Source organism: Panthera onca, chromosome X, assembly GCF_046562875.1.
Source record: "Panthera onca isolate mPanOnc1 chromosome X, mPanOnc1 haplotype 2, whole genome shotgun sequence".
NCBI lineage: Eukaryota > Metazoa > Chordata > Mammalia > Carnivora > Felidae > Panthera > Panthera onca.
In genome coordinates, this window is record NC_138357.1 from 110,813,034 (window position 1) to 110,832,570 (window position 19,537).

At 37.5% G+C, this 19,537-nt stretch overlaps 1 long non-coding RNA gene across 1 annotated transcript in view; it reads left to right on the plus strand.

Moving 5' to 3' along the window:
• LOC145714623 (uncharacterized) overlaps positions 1–19,537 on the plus strand; it is a 544,307-nt gene that overhangs the window by 452,419 nt on the left and 72,351 nt on the right. The window contains exon 3 of the long non-coding RNA XR_014136913.1: positions 4,038–4,171. This is a non-coding gene — a long non-coding RNA (uncharacterized LOC145714623). The remainder of the gene's footprint in view (positions 1–4,037; positions 4,172–19,537) is intronic.

Here is a 19,537-nt window from a genome sequence, read left to right on the forward strand (position 1 = left end):
CTGCAATATAGTCTTGCCTGGAGAATGAATTCTTCTGTTTCACTCTTTTTCTATAGATCAATTTGTGGATAACTGACATCTAAACAATATTGAATCTTTCTCCCTAGGGGCACAGTGCACCTCCAATATGTAGTGAGGTTCCTATTGCCTTCTGTTTTTAATTTTAGAGTTTATTTGACCTCAATTACATAGAGCCATCTCTTGTTCTCCTTAAAGCCGGGAACATTTTGATTATTTAGAGATATAAATAATATTACCCAGGTGGAACACAGGGTCTCTTGGATCACAATCTGTCTAAATTAAGTAGGTTTGGGTTGAGAGTACTGCAAAATAAGGAAACTTAATATTGAAGATCATGGCAACTAAGTTTAAACTTCAGTCCCATTGCTAACACCTATCCCATCTCAAATGAAAATTGACAGCATTAAGGGCGATAGGTAAATGCTTGAAAGGGCAGGGTGATAAGGCAACTAAAGTAGTATGATGGTTTTTGATCTTACGATCAGCTTCAGAACTTATTAAAATTCCTTATCAGTATGCAGTGCCTTATGCATCAAACTTTGTACACATAATATTCATTCTTCCCCGAGGTGATAAATCCCCCTCCCTACTTCCCTATTTCCCTGCCAACTCAGATTAATATTCTAAAAGTCAGATTTGGTATGGGGTTGCAAAGATCTGGACTTAAATTGAAGAATTTTTTTTAAAAGCCTCAGGCTTTAAAATTTTCATAACATTTGAAAAGTAACATGCAATTCAGCCTTTTCCCAAAAACTGTCAGTATAGCTGAAGATCAATCTGGTTACCTTTCTGTCTTGATGACTATAGGATTCTGGTGCTTACATCAGAGATGTAACCTAAGGGATCTTGGTCCCTTAGGACAGTGGAAGTGGCATCCATGTTCCCCATCTACCCAAGTTTGTATTTTTTACCCAGATGAATAGGGAAATATAATTTTAGTCTCTAGGAATTCTAACCTTTGCCAAGTATACCTGAAGTCTTCATCCCATCCTGAGCTTGAGAAAATGGACCTTTGCCACATCAAAAATCAGAGAAAGAGGGGAGAGAAGCCAAGAGTAAATGATGTGATGATACTGTATGGTATCACCCAAGACTTCCAACTGCAACGATACAGGATTTTGAAGAATTGCTTGGAAGGCAGTCCCAACATGGTGACTGCAATTGCCATCTCAGTGAGTGCTCTCCCAGGAGCTGTTCCTAAGAAGTAGCGCCAAGGGAGAAGTACCAGGCAAATCAGCTACCTAGGAATGTGGAGCTATTCTAGGAAGCATGACAGTCTCGACAATTCATAGAGGAACATTTTAGAGCTCTCTTCAAGAGTGGCATATGAGGACTCCCTATGTTAGGAGTTTCCCATGTCTGAAAGGTCTTGGAAAATGTGACTCACCAGAGAGATTAATGACAAAAGCCCCTCAAATGACTTTTGAACTTAGGGAATTCAAGGTCTCTGATTTTCTCTGACATTAAAACATGTATTTGTAGCTTTCCTCATGCATAAGGAGATTTGATTTTGGATTGGCCTATCAATAGAGGTCACAGTAAGAAAGAAGAACAGTTTTTCACAAAAACCAACTTAAAATTGGAAACTCCTAAATCTTACATGTGGGCTAACCAGTTATGTAATCTTGAATTCCAACCCATATTTTAGATCCCAGTTAAGTCTGAGAATAGGGGATTATAGAAGGATGGATATGTCATGGACCTACAAAAGTGGCTTCTTTTGTCTATTTCTCATAGTTTGTAAGGCTTTCGTTGAAATGCACATTTGACAGTAGACAGGGCATATTGGCTGCATACTGATATTCAGCTTAATATAATGAGGAAGAAGAGAGTAGGAGATGATAGCTGTAGTAAGAAGAATTCACTTTGATAAATGTGTATGTCACTAATGCAAATTTAATTGGAACTGATGAATTTTTTGAACTTGGTGTTTTGCCTGATCTCTAATAGGATGTAGGGATATAAGAATTTGTAACAGAAGAATATTTTGTCCCTTTTTAGATTTCATTTAACATTCCCTTATAACACTTGTATTTAAATAGAAGCCAATGTATTTCCTGTTGTCCGTATTATATAGCTAACAACCCTAACCAGTCTAGTAATCGCTGAATGGTGTCTGCTAAGAGGGGTAAAGATTGTCCTCACACACAAAAAATCTCAACATTTAATTTTGTTCAGCCTTCAAGTAATAGTTTATGATCAAGAAGTCTCATGTACACTTGGGGCCGGGGTACATATTGAACCTCTGGGCGCCTCCCTGTCTGTGCTAGGAATGTGAGTCACCTGGATTTTCACAAAGAGCTATTATTTCTTTTCATTTCTTAGCCTTTGACTTTGCAATATTCTGGGCACCATTTTCATAGCATATCAGAAACAACATATCTGAGTGTGTTACTTTTATACCTACATATCTGAAAGTGTTACTTTTATACCTTTTGGATTTCTGACTTAATGAGAAAATAGCTAAGTAGTATCTGGATAATAGTTAGGAATCTTTGGTTATCTATGGGAAAGTAAATTTGAGTGCCATTTTAAAAATGCATCAATATCTACCACAGGAGAGCACACTCATCTTCTCCCAAGTTGTAAGCCTCAGACGATGGTTTCCCTGACACAGATAAGGACTAAAGAAGCACAAGGTGAAGAAAAATAAGGGGCCAAAATAGGAGCAACAGGGGTTAGAGAAGGAAGAGTGAACTAAGGTAAAGAATATGAAGTTGAAACGAACGGGGAGACTTAGGAGTCCTGATTTATGAGAAGAACTGACATAGGGTAATCACGTGGAGGTTTCTCTTTATTTTTTACCACTTGGTCTTTTCCTTCAGCCATCACTATCCTTGCCACTATGGGGTCTTGTTGACACATACCATACTTTAGTAATTGAAGTGGGGATTTACAACCCTGTTGGGACTCATACTTGATTGAGATCAGCCGAGAAAGGAGTAAAGGGGAAGGAGGAGAAGGAAACTCCTGACTCAGAAATAAGGGGTTTTGTTGACACATACCTGGTAAGCAAATTAATTATGTAGAGGGAACTGGCTCTTAGGCATTTTTTTATCAAACATCCTATTTTTTTAAATATAAAATCCTTCACAAAAACCTTTTCAATAATGTTTTCCTCCAAATAAATTGAATTTGTCATGCGTTGTAATACTCTAAGCTGTCAAGAAATACATTTTGGAACTTACTTGTGCTTCTATAAAATATAGTTGATACATGAAAATAAAAGTAAACTACTGCTTATTCTTTTCTTTCATATGAATTTTAAATATCTAGAGTTCGCCATAGCTATTTGGTTGGTACAAATTAAGAGCTCACTCTTAAAACCACTGTATTTAGTTTCCTTGAGTGGTCACCTGTTACAACAGTATGCACCGTAATGATCAACCACCAATATCTTAGTGACATATAGTAATAAGAATTTATTTCCCACATGTCTGTGGATAGGTAGGCTGTAGGTTCACTTCTGTGATTTTGCTGGGATAGCTCATCTCCATCTTTCATCCAAAAGATGAAATCATTTTTCATTTGTCGGTCATTCCCCTCCTGAGGTCAATAGGCTAATCTGGGCATGTTTTCTCATGATAGTGGCAGAAGTGCCGGAGAGTAAGGCCAGTTATAAAAGAGCTTTTATAATTTTCACGCTTTTAAACTTTGTACACATAAATTGTGCTATCATTCTGTTAGCCAAAAGCAAATCCTATCATCTAATGTGAAATCAAAGGTGGGGGAATAGACTTCCAGTCTTTCACAGAGGGAACTACAAAGTCACATGGAAAATGGCCTGGGATCAAAGAGGAAAAAGGAATTGGGGCCATTAATGTAATCTAACATATTTTGGAAACCCAAATATGACATTTCTTCATTTCTCTTTTCAGGTGTACATGCATACATATTTACACACAAATGTATATACACTGTATGTGTGTGTATAATGATACATGCATATAATATGTACACAACTCTTTGATTACATAGTAGTGTTTTCTTATATAGAAATTTCATTTTTCTTACAGAAATACAACATCGAGAGGAAACCTATTGGTGAGAGGTAAAGGCAACCTGAAGCAATTTTTATGATCGGTGGATTCTGCTTTTTTGAAGTTGTACTGCATAAGAAGAGAATATTTGAAAGTATTCAAGTAACCAGGTAACCTTGTTGGATAGGGCAATTTTCAGTACTTTCTTTGAATGTTATCAATCACATAATCTGCATTTCTTGTTACCAAAAAAAAAAAGTATAAAATGAATTTCATTTGTTGTAGAGCTGGCAATGGGAAATTGCCTTGAATAAATCAGCAACATGGAGGGAAAAAAGCCCACACACTCAGTAGGCATATCTTTCTCAGCATCCTGTGTATTGCCAAGAGATAGATCAGTAATTGCCTCTAAGGAAATCTCAACCTAGCCCTGCTCAGGTACCTGAGTCACTCTTGAACACTGCCAGTGTGACACTTCCAGTTTTTCACAACTCAGATTAAATCACCAAACCTCCCAGAGCTGAGCATTACAGTGTATCTGTAAAGTTACTAGATCTCGTTGTCCTCCCCAGCCCAGTTGCAGAAGGCAGAAGTCACTCATCAAAGAATTTTCTCTCCTTCAGCCGTGACCTTCAGCCATTGCTTATCTCATTTCCGGGTGCATCTCCTCTGCCTTCTGCCCCCTTTTTCTTGCCTGGATTCTCATTACCATTTCCCGGGCCGTTGAAAGAATTTCCTCAAAAGAACCTGTCTCCTCCGTCTACTCATCTAATCTAATGCATCGTGTGTATTCTCATAGTCTAATCAGTATCCTCCCACAAAACACATATACACATGCAAGTCCAAGACCTTCTATGTTCTGCATACCCTGGATTTATTCTGGACCCTTCCTTTTTTCCCAGTCTAATCTCCCAACCCATACCAACATCCAGTCAAACGTGACCAGCTCATTCTACTTTGCCTGGACTCTCCAGGGTTTAGTTGTGAAAGTCTCACATCAGTTCCAGACAAACCTGAGTGATCACTCTAACATACTCTCCCTCACTTGTTCAGACACACACACACCACATAATTTATTTAATGAATATTTATTGAACACCTAGTATGTGCTAGGCACTGTTCTGGGATACCAGAGATGCAGCAGTAAACAACAAGGCAAGGTCTTTTCTTACAGGCTTAAAAATTCTAATACAAAGAGATAGATGATACGCAAAAGATATAAATATGTCAATGGTGATAACTGCTGTGAAGAAGAAAAAGCAAGGGAGAGTGAAGAAGGGGCTGAGTAATATATCTTCCCAGGGGAGGAGGGAAGTTCTGACCAAACGTCTACATGCATTCCATGGTTAATAGTTTGCGTGTCTCCTCATGTGCCCTAAAATATCCAGTTCATTCTTTCATGGGTTCATTAATGTATTATCTCACACCATAAATTTTACTTCAACACCGACTACCCCCTAGACATGGTTTTAGAAATTGTTGACAAAAGAGTGAATGAAACTCACCTACTCCCCACTCTCACAGTTCTTAGAGTTATGTGCAAGAAAGATTTGAACCAATGATCACACAGATATATTTATCATTATAACATGTGATAAGAACTAAGAAGGTACTGAATGGGAAACTATGGGTACTTGATAGCAGGATCTAAATTTGAATCAGGAGTTAAGAATACATTCACAAAAGTATAGACTAGTAGAATGAGCCAGGGAAGGAGTGTTGGGGAGGGAAAACATTCTAGGCCCAAGGAGCAGGGCATGTGAAGCTGTGAGGAAGGGACATAAAAGCTTAGTGTGGAGCAGAAAGCAAGCCCATCTGTGCAGAGCACAGTGAGTACTAGGTGATGAGTGCTGAGAAGACAGTAGAGAATCGATCAGGGAGGTTTTTATATTCTGAAGACTCTTGGTCTTGGTTGTACTTTGCAGTCACCTAGGGTTTTATAAAATCCTGTTTCCTTGTTCCCTAGGGAGAACTCTGTAGGGAGAGTTTCTGGTTTGGAGTACAGATTGGGTGTTGGGTTTTAAAATATTTCTTGTTGGAGGGGTGCCTGGGTGGCTCAGTCAAACATCTGACTCTTGGTTTCAGTTCAGCTCATGATCTTGTGGTTTGTGAGTTTGAGCCCTGCATTGGGGTCTGTGCCTGCTCAAGACTCTCTCTCCCTCCCTCTCTCTCTGCCCCTCCCCAGCTTGTTCTCTTTCTCTCTCTCTCTCTCAAAAAATAAATAAACTTAAAAAATATTTCTCACTGGTGAATATTTTTCCCAATTATAGGCTTTCACCTGTTTCTTCATGCAAGAAAAGACCCCACCCCAGTTTTTACATATTAGAACCCTGCATATTTTCCCCAGGTTTAAGTGTTACCTTTTCTCGGAAATTTTTCTTCCTTGCCCTGCTGAAGACAACCACTTGTTCTCTTTTCTCTTTGCCCTTTGATGTCTTGTTTAGATACAGCATTAAAGAGCATCAGAAACTAACATTCTGATTCAATTGCAGACAACTTTGAACTATTTTTCTCACCCATCAGTTGCCTTATTTGTCCCTGTCTCATTTCTATCCTCCACGCTGCCTCTCAAAATCTTAGTACCTAGACTTGACTGCAGCAGATATTAGGTATGAGTCGGTTAAATTGAATAGACTACCACCGTAAGAGGAGACAAATGCCCAAGACAGTACAATATCTCTAAATCTTAGATTTACATTCATGAGAGTGAATAAGCTTGCATCCAGTCACATTACTTGGCTGTCTCTGAGATAAGCACAGGCAAATGTAATTGTCATTTTTTATTTAGTGTTCTAAGCTGAGATGAAAAAAAGATGGCGTTCTGCAGCCTCTAAATTTGATCTTACTTTAATGGTTTTGTTTTCCATTACGAGTTTTTTAAAAGTTGGGAATAAACATGCCGAACTCTTCTTTATTCCTATTTTTCTGGTGAACCATACATCTAAATGGTGTTCATTTGCTTTGGATGTTCCTGGCATCATTTTTAGCTAGTGCCTCTGATCTTGTTAAAGGCAGAATCCATTTTTATTTTTTAATCAAGAATTCTGTCTTTGATAGTGAGTTACTGAGAAGGGAATAGATAAAACCTGAACTATCCAGAGGGAATTTCCCTGGCCTGCTTTGTGGAGATAGTCCAACATCAGGCAGGGTTATTAATCATGCCTCTTTTTATGGACCTCAAGTTCTTCTTGCTCCTATTGAATAAAAACAAAATTATCTAAATGAAAATTCAAATAATGTATTTCAAGCATTCTTGAATGAAAACTAACATATATCCTTAATTCTGTAATCTGTAAGCACAGATGAGTGGAAGGCAGAATAAGATTTCCATTCTAAAACTGCTGTATCATTTCGACTGCCTTTGATGGCAGGTAGAACAAAAGTAAACTCAAAGAAATTTCAAAAGTAGGAAGCATTTTATTTCACTGACCAAAAAGACCTTTCCAAGGTTGGTTAATTCACAGACTCAATGATACCTTTAAGGATTAGGTTTTTCCAGTATCTGTTTTGCCATCTTTCCCGTTTCAAGGAGGTTCTTAGGTTCATTCCTCTCATGATTGTAAGATGGATGCCACAGTTCCAAGCGTCACATCCAAACACAATATCCAGAGAAAGATTCCTTGACCTTCTTTGGTCACCAAAACAAACAAACAAACAAACAAGCCAGCCAGGAAACACTTCTGAAGTCATGTTCTTGTTTGCCACTCAGAAGACTTCCTCTCACCATTTTGTTGACCATAATTCTGCAACAAGTCTGCATCCAGAGGAAATGGTACCACCACTGTGGGTCCATTCCAATCAAGAACGATCGCTTGGGGCTGATTCCCCAAACACATGGCCCTGTGAAGGAGAGTAGATACTTGAACCAAGACTGAGGAAAGGTAAGAGAATGAGAACAGCGGGGGAACCAACTAACAGTGTCTGCCAAAACTGGCATGGGACTTAAGAGAACTGAATTGTAGACCATTATATTTCTTCTTCAAACCAGGAGGTTACAACATTAAAATCAGAGGCTTTAGGAAGGCTACTTTAAAACTTTGTTGATTTTAAAATTTCAAAAATGTGAGGAAAAGCCTCTTTTAAGAAAAAGCAGTATTCGCATTAGTTTATTTGTTGTGTTAAAGTATTGCAAACTGAGTCCTGGCCTAGAGGATTTTAAATAACCAAGTCTTTAAAGTTTTCAACAGTGGCCTTTCTCTGCAGGAGAAAGTGGGATTTCTTTCTCCTGCAGTTTTTTTTTTTTTTTAATGAAACAAAATTTTAGCACTGTGGGCATTTTTACACCGTGTGTGTCTACAGTGTGAAAATGTGATATTGATGGTAGGTTGTGGGACTCAGGAGCATGGTGTGGGTCAGCAGTTAGTGTCAGGATTTGGAGTCGGGGTTCAGGTTAAGGAAGATAAGCTGTTAGAGTTGGAGGGATGATGAGTGTGTCTAAACTTGAGGGAGAGAGGGGGATGGGGCTAATTGAACTGTGGAGCTGCGGCAGGGGACCATTTCCCAGATTGGAGTTTACTTTCATAAGGAAGTGAAATTCTAAGGGGCTATTGCTAAATAGACTGTATAAATTACTCCGATGGAAAAAGCACTGCTTTCCTGCCCAGGAGACTGTCCGATATTTGGTAGTCGGAGGATTATTCTACTCATTTGCACAAGGAATCTCAAATGACTGTGATGTTTTCATATCTCCAGAGGGTGAGCACACTAGTCCAGAGATGACTAGAAACCCTCGGATGAGCAGCAGTACACAAGGACAGAGACCAGCGGGCAGTAGGGGTGAGGATTCTTCCTTCAGTATGTTTCACAGCAGAGGCCCCGGCAGGGGCTACAAGTCATAAACATGTTTACTCTCTTAGGTAATGAGAAAGTTTTTATATTTTTATTATGCCTAGTCAGCCATTTTTTTCTCCAATGCTAAATTCTCTTTGCTGGAAGTTTATTTAGGATTTTTTATGTTGATGTTTGTAATTGTTTTCTTTTTTCTTACTGTTCTCAGTTTTTTTTTTTTAATTTTAATTTTTTTATTAAAACATTTTTTTTAATGTTCATTTTTGAGAGAAAGAGAGGGAGAGAGTGCTTGCGTGCACACACACAAGACGGGGAGGGGCAGAGAGAAAGGGAGACATGGAATCTGAAGTAGCTCCAGGCTCTGAGTTATGAATACAGAGTCCTAGGCGGGGGCCTGAACCCACAAACCATGAGATCACGACCTGAGCCGAAGTTGGACGCTCAACCAACTGAGCCACCCAGGCTCCCCATTTTTAAATTTTCTTAATGTTTACTTCTTTTTGAGAGAGAGACAGTGAGCAAGCGAGCAAGAGAGGGAGCACATGAGCAAGGGAGAGGCAGACACACACACACACACACACACACACACACACACACACAGAATCCGAAGCAGGCTCCAGGCTCTGAGCTGTCAGCACAGAACCCGACACGGGGCTCGAACCCACGAACTGCAAGATCCCCACCTGAGCCAAAGTCGGCTGCTTAACTGACTGAGTTACCCAGGCATCCCTGTTCTTACTCAGTTTTGTTATTGAGGTTATATTAGTCACATCAAATGATGCAATTAGCTTTCTCTTATTTTGGGGTTCTTTGAGACGTTTGTATAAGACAGGACTTCTAAGTTCCCTGAATATCCAGTAAAGATTTTCCTGCAGACTCACCTGGCCTTGTTACCCTTTATGACATAGGATTGTTATTGTTCTTTCTCCCTGTCACAGTCTAGTTTCCTACATTGTTACTGATATTTGTATATTTTCATTTCTTTTTGGGTTATTTTGGCATTTATAATTCCTAGATTATCCATTTCATTTAATTTTTTTCAAAATATTGGGAACGTTTCTTTTATTTCAGTATGAGTTTCAGAATGGTTCATTGTACAAGACAATTATGTATCACTGAATAATACTAAGTCATACTGTTAAGCTGGAACATTAATCACCATGGATATATATTTTGAGGATCAGGCTTGCTGTGGTAGGTTTTAGGGGAGAGAGTGTCAAGAATGATACCAAGATTGAAGCATATCCTTATCTGGCAAATACTACAAGTGCTGGTTTAATAGGTGGCAAAAGTCTATGGGTAGAGCAGTAATTTGCACCAACAAGCCTTTATTTCCTGTCTTGCAACCCAAAGGGTAGATTACAGTTTATATTCATTTAAATATGAATTTACGTGCACTGAAAGACAGAAACGTTAAAAAAATTAATCTTTATTTACGTATTTTGAGAAAGAGAGAGAGCTGGCATAGGGCAGAGAGAGGGAGACAGACTATCCTAAGCAGGCTCTGAACTGTCAGCATAGAGCCTGATGTGGGGCTTTAACTCACGAACCATGAGATCATGACCTGAGCTGAAGTTGCCCGCTTAGCCAACTGAGCCATCCAGGTGCCCCAAAAGACTGAAACATTTAAACAGTAATGTGGTATGAGGGAAATTCATGAAGTTGAGCTCCATGAGGGTGAGGGTTTTTTGTCATTTTTATCTCCCACTCTGTTTCCAGAGAGTGAAACAGTGCCTAGCACATGGTAAGTGCTTAATAACTTCTTAAATGAAGGAAAATCTGAAAACCTAATACTCATAACAACTTTGTTACTATAATTACAAACACTTACTTTGTGCTTCCTCTATAGCAGAAATCATTCTAGGGGTGCCTGGGTGGCTCAGTCAGTTAAGCGTCTGACTCTTGATTTCAGCTCAGATCATGATCTCATGGTTTGTAAGTTTGAGTCCCACATCAGGCTCTGCACTAACAGTATGGAGCCTGCTTGGGATTCTCTCTCTCTCCCCCCTCTCTCTGTCTCTCTCAAAATAAATAAACTTAAAAAAAAATAGAAATCATTTGATTCTTGTGTCAATTTATCTAAATCCTTAGGAAATTGTATAGCTGTTAGATCTGTCTTTATGCCATTTCTGTAGTGTTTTCATTACTGTGGGGTTTTTTTAAATATGTTTTGAAGTCAGGAAGTGTGATACTTCTAGTTTTGTTCTTCTTTCTCGAGATTGACTTGGCTATTTGTGCTCTTTTGTGGTTCCATATGAATTTTAGAATTAAAAAAAATTTCTGTTAAAAATGTCGTTGGGGTTTCTATGGGGATTGCGCTGAATATGTAGATTGCTCAGGTAGTATAGACATTTTAACAATATTAAGTCTTCAAATCCATGAACACAAGATGTTGTTCCATTGTTTGTGTCTTTTTTAATTTCTTTCATCAGTTTTTTATAGTTTTTAGTATACATGAATTTAACTCCTTAACTAAACTTTGTCCTAAGTATTTTATTCTTTTCGTTGCTATTTTAAGTGGGATTATTTTTGTAATTTCCTTTTAAGCTAGTTCATAGTTATTGTAACTGATTTTTTAGTAAAAAGATTTTTTCCATTTTTATTGAGAAATAGTGGGCATACATCACTGTATAAATTTACGTGTACATCATGATGGTTTGATTTACATATATTGTGAAATGATTACCACTATAGGTTCAGCTAACATCCATCTTCTCATATAGATACAATAAAAAGGAAAGAAAGGAGAAAAAAGGGGAAAAAAACTTTCTCCTTGTGATAACTCTTACAATTTACTTTCTTAACGACTTTCCTGTATGATATTATCTACTTAGACTTATTTATCTGATAACTGGAAGTTTTACCTTTTGACCACCTTCCTCTGATTGTCCCCTGTTCCCGGCCTCTGGTAACCACAAATCTGATCTCTTTTCCCTGAGTTTTGTTTTGTTTTTTAGATTCCACATGTGAGTGAGATCATACAGTAAGTCTCTGACTTTTTTCATTTAGCATAATGCCTTCAAGTTCCATCCCTGTTGTCACAAGTGATAGGAATTCCTCATTTTTCTATGGTTGAATAATAATCTACTGTGTGTGTGTACATGTATACCCACAACTTCTTTATCCATTCATCCACAAGTAGACACTGAGGTTGTTTCCATGTCTTGGCTGTTGTAAATGATGCTGCTGTGAACATGGGTGCAGACATCTTTTGAGTTAGTGTTTTCATTTCCTTTGGCTATATTCCCAGAAGTGGAATTGCCAGATCATATGGTAGTTCTGTTTTAAATTTTTTGAGGCTCCTCCATACTGTTTTCCATACTGGGTGTGCCAATTTACAGTCACACCAACAATGCATGAGGGTTCTCTTTTTTCCATATTCATGCCAGCAGTTGTTAGGTCTGTCTCTTTAATGATGGCCATTCTAAGATGTGAGGTGACATCCCAATGTGGTTTAAATTTGCATTTCCCTAATGACTAGCAATGTTGAGCATCCTTTCATGTATCTATTAGCCTTTTGTATATCTTCTTTTGAGATGTGTCTATTCAGGTTGTTATTATTTTGGAGGGGTTGTTTTTTTATGAGTTCTTCATATATTTTGGATATTAACCACATACAAGATAAATGATTAACAAATATTTTTTCCTGTTCCACAGGTTGTCTTTTTTACTTTGTAGATGGTTTCCTTTGCTTTGCAGAAGCTTTTTAGTTTGACATAGTCTCACTTGTTCATTTATAATTTTGTGGCTTGTGCTTTAGATGTCCTATTCAAAAAATCATTACCAAGACCCATGTCAAGAAACTTTGTTTCTGTGTTTTCTTTCAGGAGTTGCTTGGTTTCACACCTTACATTTAAGTCTCTCATCCATTGTGAGTTAATTTTTGTGAGTGGTGCATGATGGGGGGGATTCAGTTTCATTCTTTTACATGAGAATATCCAGTTGTCCCAACACCATTCGTCTTTTCTCTATTGAAGATTCTTCCTTTAAAGTTTTTATTCTAATTCCAATTAGTTAACTTAGAGTGTTACATTAGTTTCAAGTGTACGCTTTTAAGTATTCTTGGCTCCCATATCAAATATTAGTTGACCATATATGTATGGGTTTATTTATGAGTTCTTGATTCTATTCCATTGGTCTATTTGTTTTTTATGCCAGTAACAAACTGTTGTGATGATCATAGCTTTATAGTATAGCATGAAATTAGGAAATGTGATGCCTCCTGCTGTGTTCTTCTTTCTCAGGATTTCTTTGGCTACTTAGGGTCTTTTGTAGTTCCATATAAATTTTAGGAGTGTCTGTTTTTTACTGATGTAAAAAAATGCCATTGGAATCTCAGTAGGGATTGCATTGAATCTTTAGATGGATTTTGGTGGTACTGACATTTTAACAATCTTAATTCTTCTAATCTATGAACATGGGATGCATTTCCATTTATTTGTGTTCTCTTTGCTTTCATCAAAGTCTTAGAGTTTTCAGATGAGAGATCTTTTACCTTAAATTTATTTCCAAGTATTATATTGTTTTTTATGATATTGCAAATGGGATTGGTTTCTTTATTTCTTTTACAGTTAACTCATTGTTGATATACAGAAAGACTACTGATTTCTGTATGTTAATTTTGTATCCTGCAACTTCTTTGAATTCATTGATTAGGTCTAACAGTTGTTTTGGTTGAATGTTTAGGATTTTTCTATGTGTAAAATCATGTCATCTGCAAATAGAGTTTTACTTTTTAATTTCCAATTCTCATACCTTTTATTTATTTTTCTTGACTGGTTTCTCTACCTAGGATTTCGAGTACTATGTTGTATAAGAGTGGTGAGAGTGGGTACCTTCTCTTATTCATGAGGAAAAGCTTTTTTAAAATTTTTTAAGTTTTAATTTTTAATTTTTTTAAGTTTACATCCAAATTAGTTAGCATATAGTGCAACAAGGATTTCAGGAGTAGATTCCTTAGTGCTCCTTACCCGTTTATCCCATCCCCCCTCCCCCAACCCCTCCCATAACCTTCAGTTCTCCATATTTATGAGTCTCTTCTGTTTTGTCCACCTCCCTGTTTTTATATTATTTTTGCTTCCCTTCCCTTATGTTCATCTGTTTTGTCTCTTAAAGTCCTCATATGACTAAAGTCATATGATTTTTGTCTTTCTCTGACTAATTTCAGTTAGCATAATACCTTCCAGTTCCATCTGCGTAGTTGCAAATGCAAGATTTCATTCTTTTCGATTGCCAAGTATCACTCCATTGTGTGTGTGTGTGTGTGTGTGTGTGTGTGTGTGTGTACACACACACCACATTTTCTTTATCCATTCATCCATTGATGGACATTTGGGCTCTTTCCATACTTTGGCTATTGTGGATAGTGCTGCTATAAACATGGGGGTGCATGTGTCCCTTCAAAACAGCACACCTGTATCCCTTGGATAAATGCCTAGTAGTGCCGTTGCTGGGTCGTAGGGTAGTTCTATTTTTAGTTTTCTGAGGAACCTCCATACTGTTTTCCAGAGTGGCTGTACCAGCTTACATTGCCACCAACAATGCAAAAGAGATCCTCTTTCTCCGTATCCTCGCCAACATCTGTTGTTGCCTGAGTTGTTCATGTTAGCCGTTCTGACGGGTGGAAGGTGGTATCTCATTGTGGTTTTGATTTGTATTTCCCTGATGATGGGTGATGTTGAGCATTTTTTCATGTGTCGGTTGGCCATCTGGATGTCTTCTTTGGAGCAATGTCTTTTCATGTCTTTTGCCCATTTCTTCACTGGATTATTTGTCTGTTGGGTGTTGAGTTTGATAAGTTGTTTATAGATTTTGGATACTAACCCTCTATCTGATATGTCATTTGCAAATATCTTCTCCCATTCTGTCAGTTGCCTTTTAATTTTGTTGATTGTTTCCTTTGCTGTGCAGAAGCTTTTTATTTTGATGAGGTCCCAGTAGTTCATTTTTGCTTTTGTTTCCCTTGCTTCCAGAGACATGTTGAGTAAGAAGTTGCTGTGGGCAAGATCAAAGAGGTTTTTGCCTGTTTTCTCCTCGAGGATTTTCATGGCTTCCTGTCTTAGATTGAGGTCTTTCATCCATTTTGAGTTTATTTTTGTGTATGGTGTAAGAAAGTGGTCCAGGTTCATTCTTCTGCATGTCGCTGTCCAGTTTTCCCAGCACCACTTGCTGAAGAGACTGTCTTTATTCCATTGGATATGCTTTCCTACTTTGTGAAAGATTAGTTGGCCATATGGTTGTGGGTCTACCTGAGGAAAAGCTTTTAGAGGAAAAGCTTTCCTTTTAACAGGTGAGTGTGATGTTAGCTGTAGACTTGTCATACGTGGTCTTTTTACATTAAGTTCCTTCTATGTCTAATTTGTTAACAGTTTTTATTATCAGTGGATGTTGAATTTTTTCAAATGCTTTTTATGTGTGTTGAGATTATCATACAATTCTTTTCTTTCATTCGATTAATGCAATGTATCGTATTGATTGGTTTATGTTGAACCATCCTTGTATCCTGGGGCAAATCCCACTTGACTGTGGTGAATGATCCTTTTAATGTGATGTTGGATTCAGTTTGCTGATATTTTGCTGATCATTTTTATATTTGTATTTACCAGGGTTATTTTCCTGTAGTTTTATTTTCTTATGGTGTCTTTGTTTGGCTTTAGTTTCAGGGTAATGCTGGAATCATAAAATGAGTTTGGAAGAATTCCTTCCTCTTTAATTTTTTGGAAAAGTTTCAAAGAGATTGGCATTAATTCTTTTTTAAATGTTGGTAGAATTCACCAGTGAAGCCATTTTGTGTGTGCTAGTCACAAAAAGAGAAATATGGTATCATTCTACTTAGAGGAGGTACCTTGAGTAGTCAAATTCATAGAGATACAAAGTAGAATGTTGGTCACTAGGCAATATGGGGAGGGAGAAATGGGAGTTATGGTTTAATGGGTATAAAATTTTAGTTTTGCAAGATGAAAAGAGTTTTGCAGATGGTTTGAGTTTTGAGCAACAATGTGAATGGATTTAACCTTCCTGAGCTATGCACCTGCATGTGGTTAAGATGGTAAATTTTATGTTACGTGTATTTTGCCATAGTTAATTGTTTTAAATGTACATGAATCTGCTAATTAGAAGTAGGTGAGATTTGTTTTCAGTGTTTAGTCTGACAATTATAAAACAAAGAGTTAAGATATATCACTGTTTATTCCAGCTTAAGGTAAGTTTTAGATCTGAAAATTAGCTAGAATATGTACTAGAATTATTCTGTTTTTGATTTATGAATTCAACCTTAGTATATATGTCCATTGCTACTTCAAAGACCAAATCAATTATTGTTTCCTCTGACACACATCTCAAAATAATTCTTTTTTTGTTGTTTTGAGTAGAATTCTGTACATATTGCTAGACTGACCTACATAGTGGTACATATGTTTACCTCTACCATTTAATGTTGGGGATTACCTTTTAGATAATTTTGTTTCCTTGGTTCTTAGTATTGTGCCAGTCATAGAGCAGGCAGAAAATAAGAGTTTACTCAACTCACTGAGCAAACATTTTTTAAGCACTTAATATACACAAGGACCAAGTATGGTAACCAACTGGAATTTAAATAAAAACTTAAAAATACACACACACACACACACACACACACACACACACGAGGACCAAGATAGATGAATTTTTTCATGTTGCCTTTATTTATTTAGTACTAGGAAATAATCTAAAACTTAACCACAGTGTTACTGTTGACAAAATAGGCTTAATATGTTTTTACTCAAAAGATGTTTGATATTTACTAGAACACAAAACAATAATTTAACTTATGGGAAGAGAAGGCATAATTCTGGAATTTCGTGCCTCTGAAAGATAGAGTTGCTTGTTTTAGCCTCAAACTTCCTTCTTGATGTCTTTGAATATGTACCATACTTGGTAGTGCCAGTTCTTAAAATTAGACCTGGAATATTCCTTTTATGCCTAGAAAAAAAAGTTCCTGTAACTTGTAGAGCAATTATAATTGCACTAGTGATAGTACCAAAATGTAGCTACTAAAAGTAGTTGTTTGAGAATGTGGGGCAGCTTAATTGAGTCTGTACGCCAGTGTGGCATTAGCAGTTACCATAACCTTTATTGTAGGCCTAAGAAACTGTTACAAATAAGCACACTTCACTATTTTTACGTTGAGTTTAGGTGAAAGCATCCTTAGGAGTTGTATGCTACCTTATGTCACAATCTATGTTATGTGTTCTGTGAATGTGTGTTCTTTTGTTTATGGAGGGCTAAGTGGTGCCAGCATTTCTTAAATTGTCATCTTTGAAAACACATTCAGTGTATTAAGAGATCTACTTTTTTTAGTTGGAAATGGAGGAGTATTTTTTTCTAATTTTTATTTAAATTCCAGTTAACACAGTGCTATATTAGTTCCACGTGTACAATATAGTAATTCATCACTTCCGTACATCACCGGCTGCTCATCCCAACAAGTGCCCTCCTTAATCTCCTCACCTATTTAGCCCATTCACCTCCCACTCCCTCCCCTTTGGTAACCATCAGTTTGTTCTCCATAGTTAAGAGTCTCTTTCTTCGTTTGCCTCTCTCTAAGAAATCTAATTGTTAATTTTATTATTAATAAAAAATCTGTGAGCCTGGTGTTTCACATAAAGATTAGGACCAACAGGAACCCATGTCAGTGTAATGAAACAGACTGATCAGCTGATTGGATTTAGAATTGTGAGATCATCCTCTTAGATTTTATAAGCTAAAACAAAAACTAGGGAGTTTGTGCTTTGAATGGCAAAGGAATTTTTAGAGCTGAAAATTGTTAATCGCGTTTTCCATGTTTAATAAATGTAGAAATATTGGGGCATCTGGGTGGCTCAGTCAGGTAAGCGTCTGACTTTGGCTCAGGTCATGATCTCATGCTCGTGAATTCAAGCCCCACATCCCGCTTTGTGCTGACAGCTCAGAGCCTGGAGCCTATTTCACATTCTCTCTCTCTCTCTCTCTCTCTCTCTCTCTCTCTCTCTCTCAATCTCTCTCTCTGCCTCTCCCTTGCTTGCACTCTGAGTCTCTCTCAAAAATAAATAAACATTACACTCTTTTTAAAAAAAGCATAGAAATATGAAAATAATTATGGTGATCAGGAACACTGAATTTATGATAAGAGAGTCCTATATAGAATGTCATCAGTCCCAGGGCGCCTGGGTGGCTCAGTCGGTTAAGCGTCCGACTTCAGCTCAGGTCATGATCTCGCGGTCCGTGAGTTCGAGCCCCACGTTGGGCTCCGTGCTGACAGAGCCTGGAGCCTGCTTCAGATTCTGTGTCTTCCTCTCTCTCTGGCCCTCCCCCACTCTCACTTTGTCTCACTCTCTCAAAAATAAATAAATGTAAAAAAAATTTAAAAAAAAGAATGTCATCAGTCCCTATGTTCAACCCCTGATTATTTACGTATACACAGTTAGAGCCAATTATGAGGATCATCTGTTCTTATGAGTAGCAGATTAATTATTCTATGACATGTTTTAACTTCAGTTCTCAAATTAATTCAAAGCCACTATGGGAACTGAGGATTGTCTGTGACAATTTCTTCTACATGTATAAAAACTTAAAAAAAAAAAACTACTTAGAAACATTTTTAAAACATCATGAAGTTTTTGTAACTTTATGAAGTAACTGTATAAGTGAGGGTGTTCTAACGAAATGAACCCAAAGAATATGGAAAAAAGACAGAATGTTGGGCAAGTGGTACTGGGTTGATTGAAAACATCAGGCAGCTAGAACTACTTCTATGGTAGAAACTGAGTAATCTGGAAGGAAATACAGTAAAACCTTGGATTGCAGGTAACTTGTTCTGTGAGTGTTCTGCACAACGAGCAAACATTTCTGATAAATTTTAACTTGATAAACAAGCAATGTCTTGCAACACAAGTAGTACAGGATGCCAAATGTCACATGATCAGAACTGAACCAATGGTTCTCTCTTTCTCTCTCTTGCTCACTCACTTGCTGCGGGATTGTGGGTGTTCATCTCCCATGCTGTGTGTCTGACAGAAATCAGTGATTTTTCAGAGCATTGGAAGGTGCCCACAACTGGCACTACTGTATTTTTTGTCCCTTCAAAGCCCCTTGGACAGTCCTTTGCTTTTCCAGACAAGAGTAAGCCTAAAAATGCTTTGCTTCATTCTAGGTCCGGCTGCCTGCAGATAGAGACCCTTTCTTCTGCTGCCTTATTGTCAGTTACATTAAGCACAGTATATGGCAAGAGTTTATTAATACTGTACTGTAGTCAACATCCGTAGGAGTGTATACAATGGCGCCCATGCAGAAAGAGATTCCACTGAGCCAATAGATAGCAGGGATTCCATTAGTGATTGTTAAAGTCGTTCTAAACAATAACCTTCCTCTCCCTTGTCTCCCTCACACCAGCCAGGAAGGTTTTCAAAGGTAAGCGCAGATTAATCAGTTTCTTTTTCTTTATATTTTGTATTTTCTTTATTATTTTGTATTATATTACAGTATGGTAATCATTTTAATATGAATATTTTGGGGTTGTGGGATGAATCATTTGAGTTTCCATTCTTTCTTATGGGGAAATTCACTTTGACATACAAGTGCTTTGGATTACAATCATGTTTCTGGAACGGATTATGCTTGCAAACCAAGATTTTACTGTAGAAGAAATATCCGTGGATCTATTTGTAGTCAGGCAGTGTGTCATCTCCCCTTTATCTACCATCAGGAAAGAATTTGGGACAAGTGGCTAGAAT